Raw genomic sequence first — 11,104 nt, 5'->3', positions numbered from 1 at the left:
AACGCTTTCCTTCCCATTGCCAGTCTACATTTTATATCCTCTCTACTTCGACCATCGTCAGTTATTTTGCTCCCCAAATAGCACAACTCCTTTACTACTTTAAGTGTCTCATTACCTAATCTAATTCCCTCAGCATCACCCGACTTAATTCGACTACATTCCATTATCCTCATTTGCTTTTGTTGATGTTCATCTTATATCCTTCTTTCAAGACACTGTCCATTCCGTTCAACTGCTCTTCCAAGTCTTTTGCTGTCTCTGACAGAATTACAATGTCATCGGCGAACCTCAAAGTTTTTGTTTCTTCTCTATGGACTTTAATACCTACTCCGAATTTTTCTTTTGTTTCCTTTACTGCTTGCTCAATATACAGATTGAATAACATCGGAGACTGGCTGCAACCCTATCTCACTCCCTTCCCAACCACTGCTTCCCTTTCATGCCCCTCGACCGTTATAACTGCCATCTAATTTCTGTACAAATTGTAAATAGCCTTTCGCTCCCTGTATTTTACCCATGCCACCTGCAGAATTTGAAAGAGAGTATTCCAGTCAACATTGTCAAAAGCTTTCTCTAAGTCCACAAATGCTAGAAATGTAGGTTTGCCTTTCCTTAATCTATTTTCTAAGATAAGTCGTAGGGTCAGTATTGCCTCACGTGTTTGAACGTTTCTACGGAATCCAAACTGATCTTAGCCGAGGTCGGCTTCTACCAGTTTTTCCATTCGCCTGTAAAGAATTCGTGCTAGTATTTTGCAGCTGCGACTTATTAAACTGATAGTTCGGTAATTTTCACATCTGTCAATACCTGCTTTCTTTGGGATTGGAATTATTATATTCTTCTTGAAGTCTGAGGATATTTCGCCAGTCTCATACATATTTCTCACCAGATGGTAGAGTTTTGTCAGGACTGGCTCTCCCAAGGCCGTCAGTAGTTCTAATGGAATGCTGTCAACTCCCGGAGCTTTGTTGTGACTCAGGTCTTTCAGAGCTGTGTTAAACTCTTCACGCAGTATCATATCTCCCATTTCATCTTCTTCTCTTCCATTTCCATAATATTGTCCTCAACAACATCGCCCTTGTATAGACCCTCTGTATACTCCTTCCACCTTTCTGCTTTCTCTTCTTTGCTTAGAACTGGGTTTCCATCTGAGCTCTTGATATTCAAACAAGTGGCTCTCTTTTCTCCAAAGGTCTCTTTAATTTTCCCGTAGGCTCAAATGGTTCAAATGGCTCTGAGCACTATGGGACTCAACTGCTGAGGTCATTAGTCCCCTAGAACTTAGAACTAGTTAAACCTAACTAACCTAAGGACATCACAAACATCCATGTCCGAGGCAGGATTCGAACCTGCGACAGTAGCGGTCTTGCGATTCCAGACTGCAGCGCCTTTAACCGCACGGCCGCTTCGGCCGGCCCTATAGGCAGTATCTATCTTACCCCTAGTGAGATAAGCCGCTACATCCTTACATTTGTCCTCTAGCCATCCCTGCTTAGCCACTTTGCACTTCCTGTCGATCTCATTTTTGAGGCGTTTGTATTCCTTTTTGCCTGCTTCATTTACTGCATTTTTATATTTTCTCCTTTCATCAATTAAATTCATTATTTCTTCAGTTATCCAAGGATTTCTACTAGCCCTCGTCTTTTTACCTACTTGATCCTCTGCTGCCTTCACCACTTCATCCCTCAAAGCTACCCATTCTTCTTCTACTGTATTTCTTTCCCCCATTCTTGTCAATTGTTCCCTTAAGCTCTCCCTGAAACTCTGTATAACCTCAGGTTTAGTCAGTTTATCTAGGTCCCATCTCCTTATCTCCTTAAATTCCCACCTTTTTGCAGTTTCTTCAGTTTTAATCTACAGTTCATAACCAATAGATTGTGGTCAGAGTCCACATCTGACCCTGGAAATGTCGTACAATTTAAAACCTGGTTCCTAAATCTCTGCCTTACCATTATATAAGCTATCTGATACCTTCTAGTAACTCCAGGATTCTTCCATGTATACAATCTTCTTTTATGATTCTTGAACCAAGTGTTAGCTATGATTAAGTTATGCTCTGTGCAAAATTCTACCAGGCAGCTTCCTCTTTCATTTCTGTCCCCCAATCCATATTCACCCACCATGTTCCCTTCTCTCCCTTTTCCTACTCTCGAATTCAAGTCACCCATGACTATTAAATTTTCGTCTCCCTTCACTATCCGAATAATTTCTTTTTAGGCGGTTGAAATAAAAAATTTGATCCCAGGTAGAATTAAAACCCAACAACAGTAACTGAAAAATGACAGCTATTACTCTGATGAATATATATATAAAAAGTAAGATGCAGTCACTCTACCGACGTACTGTAAACTTCCTAAAAAACTTCGAACGTAAATCTCGTTATTCGATGTTATGCTACAGTACAAGGTCGCGCAACAGCGCAATAACTTTACCGCAAATTGTATCCATCGTATGTATTGCAGTCACGTAAGGAAATGTAAAGCAAAAATAATACCAATATGCACGAAAAGAAAAACAAAGATAGCATCCGAACTAACAATTAAAATAAAAAATTCCAAAGCAATAAAACGGTCATATGAAAAATCAAATTATTAGAAAGCCATGAATGAAACGAAAGGCAAGCGGAATAAATGTGGACATATACTTGTTTACTCAGTATATAAAGCAGACAACATTTCATTTCTTTCGAGGTATTACTACGTGAATTCCATATCTTTGATTGTCGGTTCAGTTGGATTCGAGAGACCTTGCTCGCGTAGTTCAAACATCTCTGTGGTCATTTTAATTCTCCCAGCTGACTGTTAGAAAATATAGCATACATTATCACCAGTTTGTTACAGCCACTTCTTCGATAGATCATCTTCTGTACCGAGCGACGTGGGGCTGTAGTTAGGGCACTAGTCTCGCATTCGTGAGGACGACAGTTCAAACCGCCGCTTTAGCAGATGCCGGGATGGTTCCTTTGAAAGGACACGGTGGATTTCCTTCCTCTTCCTTCCCTAATACGAGTTTGGACTGCGTCTCTAATGACGTCGTTGTCGACGGCAAGTTGAAGGCCAGTCTCCTCCTCTTCTGTCACAGCTTCTTCGGCGAGAGCCAGAGCCTGAGGTACATCTTACTCAGGCTCGTTAGGGCATTAGCGCTTACTGCGTCCATTAATTACAATAATGATTGCGAAGTATGTAATGATGGAGTTTCACACTCATATTGTGAGTGTGATTATGCGGAATGCATTCGAAGGTAATGTAATAGCTGTTCCGCCGTGAGCAACTGAAAATACAAAGTGTTCGGAAATTCCCGTCACAAACTTCTAGGACTTGTAGAGAGAGTGGGTTTAATCGGGGATTTTTGAAAAAGAATCTATATCCAAAAACGCAACGTTTCCTTTTACGACCGTATCAGTTCACATGTGTAATTCGTCCACGTCTGCTTAGAGAGAGATAAGTCACATAGGTGTTTGTCCTGGTACGCAGGAGGGCTTACCGGATTACGTGGACTACTTCTTGCAGGGTCGTATGCAAAGTTTAATTACGAGACTCCTGTGGAGACAGAGGTAGATATCCTTGTACGAGTTCTGGCGGCTGCACTACACCTTTAAGAGACACCAAATGGGATGGAGAGTGTGTACCAGAATATGCTATTTAGATACAATGTCTGTGACAACCTTTGTGGTATGTACACCGAGCCGCTGATGTGATCCATTAGTACTCTTGTCTGCGTACAGCATGCTATGTTCTTTTTTGTTTTGAAATAATGTAAACAAGTACGAGGGGCATTTGAAAAGTCTGTGAAAAGTCTGAGAGATGGCACCACCGGTGCGTATCGATGTCATGTTTACTTAGTAGCCTCTTCGGAAGAATGTATACCAAGTTTCAGCCATATTGGTCTATTTCTTTGTGTTTGGCAGTCGTGTGAATCAAGGAAGTAGAGTGATTGTAAAAAAAATGGACGAAGAAGGAATTCGTGTGGTGAGTACACATCACTTCGTGAAAGGCAAAACGCCTCAGGAGACTAAAGAGAAGCTTGATAAACATTACGGTCAATCTGCACCTTCAATCAGAACAGTTTAAAAGTGGTTTCAAAATTTTCGAAGTGGCCATATGGGCACAAGTGATGCTAAACGTTCTGGAAGCCCTGTAGAGGTTACGACTCCAGAAATCATTGATAAAATCATGGATATGGTGATGGATGACAGAACAGTCAAGGTGCGTGAGATTCCTAGTGCTGTTGGCATCTCGAATGAACACGTACATAATATTTTGCATAAATATTTGGACATGATAAAGCTATCCGCAAGATGGGTTCCACGGTTTCTCACGCTTGACCAAAAATCGTGTGAAGTGTTGCAAGGATGCTTTGCAGCTGATCAGAAAGAATCCGCTGGACTTTAAGTGTCGTTTCGTCACTGTGGATGAAACATGGATAAATTACTACACTCCTGAGACCAAACGTTCTAGGCGCTCAGTCCGGAACCGCGCGACTGCTACGGTCGCAGGTTCGAATCCTGCCTCGGGCATGGATGTGTGTGATGTCCTTAGGTTAGTTAGGTTTAAGTAATTCTAAGTTCTATGGGACTGATGACTACAGATGTTAAGTCCCATAGTGCTCAGAGCCATTTGAACCATTTGAACCTGAGACCAAACAACAATCTAAACAATGGGTTACCAAGAGAGAATCTGCACCAAAAAAGGAGAAGACCAGTCCTTCGGCCGGAAAGGATATGGCGACTGCCTTTTGGGATTCGCAAGTAACAATCCTCATCGACTATCTGGAAAAGGATAAAACTATTATAGGTTTGAAAACCGAGCTGCATGTAAAACGCTGGCGATTGGACCGCAAAAAAGTCATATTCCATCTCGACAGTGCACCAGCACACACCTCAGCAGTTGTGGTCGCAAAGTTAATGGAAACAGGATTCCAACTCGTTTCTCATTCCTCCTAATCTCCAGACTTGGCTCCCTCGGATTACTATTTGTTCCCCAATGTAAAGAAATGGCTGGCGGGACAAAGATTTTATTCAAACGAGGAGGTGATTGCAGCAACTAACAGCTACCTTGCAGGCTTGGACAATTCCTACAATTCGGAAGGGATCAAAAAATTAGAACAGCGTTGGACGAAGTGTATAAGTCTAAAAGGAGACTATGTCGAAAAATAAAAGAGGTTTACCCAAAAAACGTAAGTAGTTTTTATTTTTGCACGTACTTTTCAAATCCCCTAGTAATACTTAATTATTAGCACAAGAAAATGTGCTTAACTGATAAATGAATGCTTGTTTACGTTTACTTTCGAATTATTGTGTGTGAAATCTTATGGGACTTAACTGCGAAGGTCATCAGTCCCTAAGCTTACACACTACTTAACCTAAATTATCCTAAGGACAAACACACACACCCATGCCCGAGGGAGGACTCGAACCTTCGTCGGGACCAGACGCACAGTCCGTGAATGCAGCGCCTTAGACATCGAATTATTATCAAATAATTGTACTGCGCCACGCCTAATTCAATTCTCCAGGCTGAAGTGGACGAGCTAAATATCTGAGGTGAAATCGTCGTAGAACGTAAACTGTAGGTATCCGGACATGGGTTCCCATTCAAAATACACTCCTGGAAATTGAAATAAGAACACCGTGAATTCATTGTCCCAGGAAGGGGAAACTTTATTGACACATTCCTGGGGTCAGATACATCACATGATCACACTGACAGAACCACAGGAACATAGATACAGGCAACAGAGCATGCACAATGTCGGCACTAGTACAGTGTATATCCACCTTTCGCAGCAATGCAGACTGCTATTCTCCCATAGAGACGATCGTACAGATGCTGGATGTAGTCCTGTGGAACGGCTTGCCATGCCATTTTTACCTGGTGCCTCAGTTGGACCAGCGTTCGTGCTGGACGTGCAGACCGCGTGAGACGACGCTTCATCCAGTCCCAAACATGCTCAATGGGGGACAGATCCGGAGATCTTGCTGGCCAGGATAGTTGACTTACACCTTCTAGAGCACGTTGGGTGGCACGGGATACATGCGGACGTGCATTATCCTGTTGGAACAGCAAGTTCCCTTGCCGGTCTAGGAATGGTAGAACGATGGGTTCGATGACGGTTTGGATGTACCGTGCACTATTCAGTGTCCCCTCGACGATCACCAGTGGTGTACGGCCAGTGTAGGAGATCGCTCCCCACACCATGATGCCGGGTGTTGGCCCTGTGTGCCTCGGTCGTATGCAGTCCTGATTGTGGCGCTCACCTGCACGGCGCCAAACACGCATACGACCATCATTGGCACCAAGGCAGAAGCGACTCTCATCGCTGAAGACGACACGTCTCCATTCGTCCCTCCATTCACGCCTGTCGCGACACCACTGGAGGCGGGCTGCACGATGTTGGGGCGTGAGCGGAAGACGGCCTAACGGTGTGCGGGACCGTAGCCCAGCTTCATGGAGACGGTTGCGAATGGTCCTCGCCGATACCCCAGGAGCAACAGTGTCCCTAATTTGCTGGGAAGTGGCGGTGCTGTCCCCTACGGCACTGCGTAGGATCCTACGGTCTTGGCGTGCATCCGTGCGTCGCTGCGGTCCGGTCCCATGTCGACGGGCACGTGCACCTTCCGCCGACCACTGGCGACAACATCGATGTACTGTGGAGACCTCACGCCCCACGTGTTGAGCAATTCGGCGGTACGTCCACCCGGCCTCCCGCATGCCCACTATACGCCCTCGCTCAAAGTCCGTCAACTGCACATACGGTTCACGTCCACGCTGTCGCGGCATGCTACCAGTGTTAAAGACTGCGATGGAGCTCCGTATGCCACGGCAAACTGGCTGACACTGACGGCGGCGGTGCACAAATGCTGCGCAGCTAGCGCCATTCGACGTCCAACACCGCGGTTCCTGGTGTGTCCGCTGTGGCGTGCGTGTGATCATTGCTTGTACAGCCCTCTCGCAGTGTCCGGAGCAAGTATGGTGGGTCTGACACACCGGTCTCAATGTGTTCTTTTTTCCATTTCCAGGAGTGTATAAAGTACTCACTCGGCTCTGTAAGTCCTAGAAATTTTCAGGGGGAATTTACGAACACCCTGTAGATGTTCAGTTTTCGTGATCACACTCGCCAGGCTAGATTTTCATAGTAGTTGTTCAGACTAGCTTTTATTTTTGCTGATCGAGAAACGGCAACACGTCTCAAAAATGATCGTTAGGATAGTTTAAATTAAGGCATTCAGTGGTAATAAGTATTTTGCAATATCAGTTGTAGCCGAAAAAAATGGATTTTACTGTCGTTTTTGTTAATAGTGCTCGGAAACAAATCAGGTTTAGCTACTCCCGTGGTAGTCGTAAATGCTGTTATATCAGTTTCTCCGTTTACTCGGTGCTCGTTCACTTGCATCGTGCCATAACAGTCTGCCTTTTGTCACAGTCGCTTATGTCTGTGCAGTTCCTCATTTGCGGACCGTATCTTCGCTAGAACTACTTCCCATTAGTCTCTGCTTCTCATATGTTTTCTTTACTGCGTCACGTACCAGCAACTCCACTAGGTGGTATTCAGTCTCTCGTACGTCAGTGATCATGATATTATGATCGGAGTCGAACTGGCGACCCTCAGCACGCGTATCTGCGACGGTAGCGGCACTTTCATATGGCATACAGCATAACTCATAGCGTTATATACTGGGTGATATGGATCATGGGGTTTCAGTTGCTGCGATGTCTGGATCTTGTACGGGTACCGATGTAAAATGTAGAGCATAACTTCCCGTACAGTTGATAATGAGACGAACATTTCTCATGACGAGGCACAGGAAGTAGTACCACCAGGGTACGTGCTGCATGGTCAGTTGCAGTAACAGCAACCTCATGAATAACTTCCACTGGGATAGGACGCCTTTCACGTCCCAAGAGCCACGCCAAGCTCACCAGTGTTTTCCAGTTTCGTCATCGTCTTCTTTAGACCATTCAGTGACATCGAGTCTCTCCTCAGACTTTGTCGGTGATACTCTCTCAACTCCTACCGGTACCATGAAACATTTTCACTAACAGTGCACGGTCTTTGATCTCCATATCGAAACTGTTCACTGACGTTACAGCTCGTCATGTGACAGCGTAGATGTCACGCCGTCATACAAATAGTGTACAGCTCCAGATTGGCACCTGTTCCTACAAATGGAATTAATTCGTTTTACAGGGTAAATCGGTTCCGCATCTACCATTTTTCTTTGCCATACTATAGTTAACAGTCAACACTAGAACACTGTGTAGTTGCATTTTAATTATAACCACCAAGTCGAAAGCTATAAGAGAACGTCATTCTGATACCTCTGACAGTAGATCTCTTTAACTAAAAGCTCTCTGCTTTTCATATTTTGCGAAGTGGTAGTATGGACCAAAACAAAAAGAGACTTCGGGAAACAATGGGTCTACAGTGTACCCGTTAAGAGGTATGAGTGCTTGTTCAGAAGAAGAGATGTGTTTCGCAGAAGCAAAGATGAACAAATGCTCATAACTTTTAAGGTTTGCGCTTTAGAGCCGTATTTATTGGACTCTTTTACTTGTTTTCGTCCATACTACCACCTCTTAAAATAAGCGAGTCAAAGAATTTGCAGCAGAAGAGCTGTCAGAGGTGTATGAAAACTTTCACTGACAACTTTCGACTCGGTTGTTTCCACACTAGGGCCCATACCCTCATCCATCATCTACGAAAGTTTGTAACTTTATCAAGGAATCGCTCTGTATATAACACCTTGATCTCTGCTACATGGATTGTGGAGTATCGGTTATAGTCATTGGCTGGCGTCCAGTGGGTCGCCAGTTCAGCTGCGATTATCCGCAAATAATTGTAGTATACTATATATCATTTCTAGAATACCCTCTAAATTTGCTGTTTATCTAATGTTTACATGTTCCGGAATATCCAACGTCTGGATAAATAGATGCCATGACGGTCCAAGGGGACAATTCTTTTCTGACTGTAGTTTGGTGTGCTTAATAACATGCTTCCAATTCTAAGTGTTATACTTCATCTACGACCCTGTTTTTGGATTTGATGTGACAATGAGTATTTTTAAGACTTTTCATTGTTTGTTGGAGATACCGGAAACTTCAAAACATCCATATCACCGTGGCTCCAATTAGGCAACTTAAAAGCCGCCGCCTACACGGATACAAACCGGGGATTAACAGTAGATCCATCCGTTAGTGCGTATAATCAGGAGACCAGTGGATGCGAAAACAGGAAGTCCGCTGCACATCGGGAGCTGGGTGTTGTGTTGTCCTAATCATCATCCGCATCGCATTTCGCCGAAGTGGTGTCGAATCAAAAGACTTTCCACCCAGCGAACGGTCTTCCCGACGGGAATCCTAGTAAAAAAAAAAAAAAAAAAAGGTTCAAATGGCTCTGAGCACTATGGGACTTAACAGCTGTGGTCATCAGTCACCTAGAACTTCGAACTACTTAAACCTAACTAACCTAAGGACGTCACACACATCCATGCCCGAGGCAGGATTCGAACCTGCGACCATAGCAGTCGCGCGGGTCCAGACTGCGCGCCTAGAACTGCCAGACCAACCCCGCCTGGCGAGCCCTAGTCACAGGACATCAGGCGTCAATCTACACTCCTGGAAATGGAAAAAAGAACACATTGAGACCGGTGTGTCAGACCTACCATACTTGCTCCGGACACTGCGAGAGGGCTGTACAAGCAATGATCACACGCACGGCACAGCGGACACACCAGGAACCGCGGTGTTGGCCGTCGAATGGCGCTAGCTGCGCAGCATTTGTGCACCGCCGCCGTCAGTGTCAGCCAGTTTGCCGTGGCATGTGGAGCTCCATCGCAGTCTTTAACACTGGTAGCATGCCGCGACAGCGTGGACGTGAACCGTATGTGCAGTTGACGGACTTTGAGCGAGGGCGTATAGTGGGCATGCGGGAGGCCGGGTGGACGTACCGCCGAATTGCTCAACACGTGGGGCGTGAGGTCTCCACAGTACATCGATGTTGTCGCCAATGGTCGGCGGAAGGTGCACGTGCCCGTCGACCTGGGACCGGACCGCAGCGACGCACGGATGCACGCCAAGACCGTAGGATCCTACGCAGTGCCGTAGGGGACCGCACCGCCACTTCCCAGCAAATTAGGGACACTGTTGCTCCTGGGGTATCGGCGAGGACCATTCGCAACCGTCTCCATGAAGCTGGGCTACGGTCCCGCACACCGCTAGGCCGTCTTCCGCTCACGCCCCAACATCGTGCAGCCCGTCTCCAGTGGTGTCGCGACAGGCGTGAATGGAGGGACGAATGGAGACGTGTCGTCTTCAGCGATGAGAGTCGCTTCTGCCTTGGTGCCAATGATGGTCGTATGCGTGTTTGGCGCCGTGCAGGTGAGCGCCACAATCAGGACTGCATACGACCGAGGCACACAGGGCCAACACCCGGCATCATGGTGTTGGGAGCGATCTCCTACACTGCCCGTACACCACTGTTGATCGTCGAGGGGACACTGAATAGTGCACGGTACATCCAAACCGTCATCGAACCCATCGTTCTACCATTCCTAGACCGGCAAGGGAACTTGCTGTTCCAACAGGACAATGCACGTCCGCATGTATTCCGTGCCACCCAACGTGCTCTAGAAGGTGTAAGTCAACTACCCTGGCCAGCAAGATCTCCGGATCTGTCCCCCATTGAGCATGTTTGTGACTGGATGAAGCGTCGTCTCACGCGGTCTGCACGTCCAGCACGAACGCTGGTCCAACTGAGGCGCCAGGTGGAAATGGCATGGCAAGCCGTTCCACAGGACTACATCCAGCATCTCTACGATCGTCTCCATGGGAGAATAGCAGCCTGCATTACTGCGAAAGGTGGATATACACTGTACTAGTGCCGACATTGTGCATGCTCTGTTGCCTGTGTCTATGTGCCTGTGGTTCTGTCAGTGTGATCATGTGATGTATCTGACCCCAGGAATGTGTCAATAAAGTTTCCTCTTCCTGGGACAATGAATTCACGGTGTTCTTATTTCATTTTCCAGGATTGTATGTTTACTAGATAAGCTGGCCAGGTCCCGAGTAAATGGCTGAAAGGATTCAACCCATTTGTCAAATAT

Source organism: Schistocerca cancellata, chromosome 8, assembly GCF_023864275.1.
Source record: "Schistocerca cancellata isolate TAMUIC-IGC-003103 chromosome 8, iqSchCanc2.1, whole genome shotgun sequence".
NCBI lineage: Eukaryota > Metazoa > Arthropoda > Insecta > Orthoptera > Acrididae > Schistocerca > Schistocerca cancellata.
Note: the sequence above shows the minus strand (reverse complement) of the source record.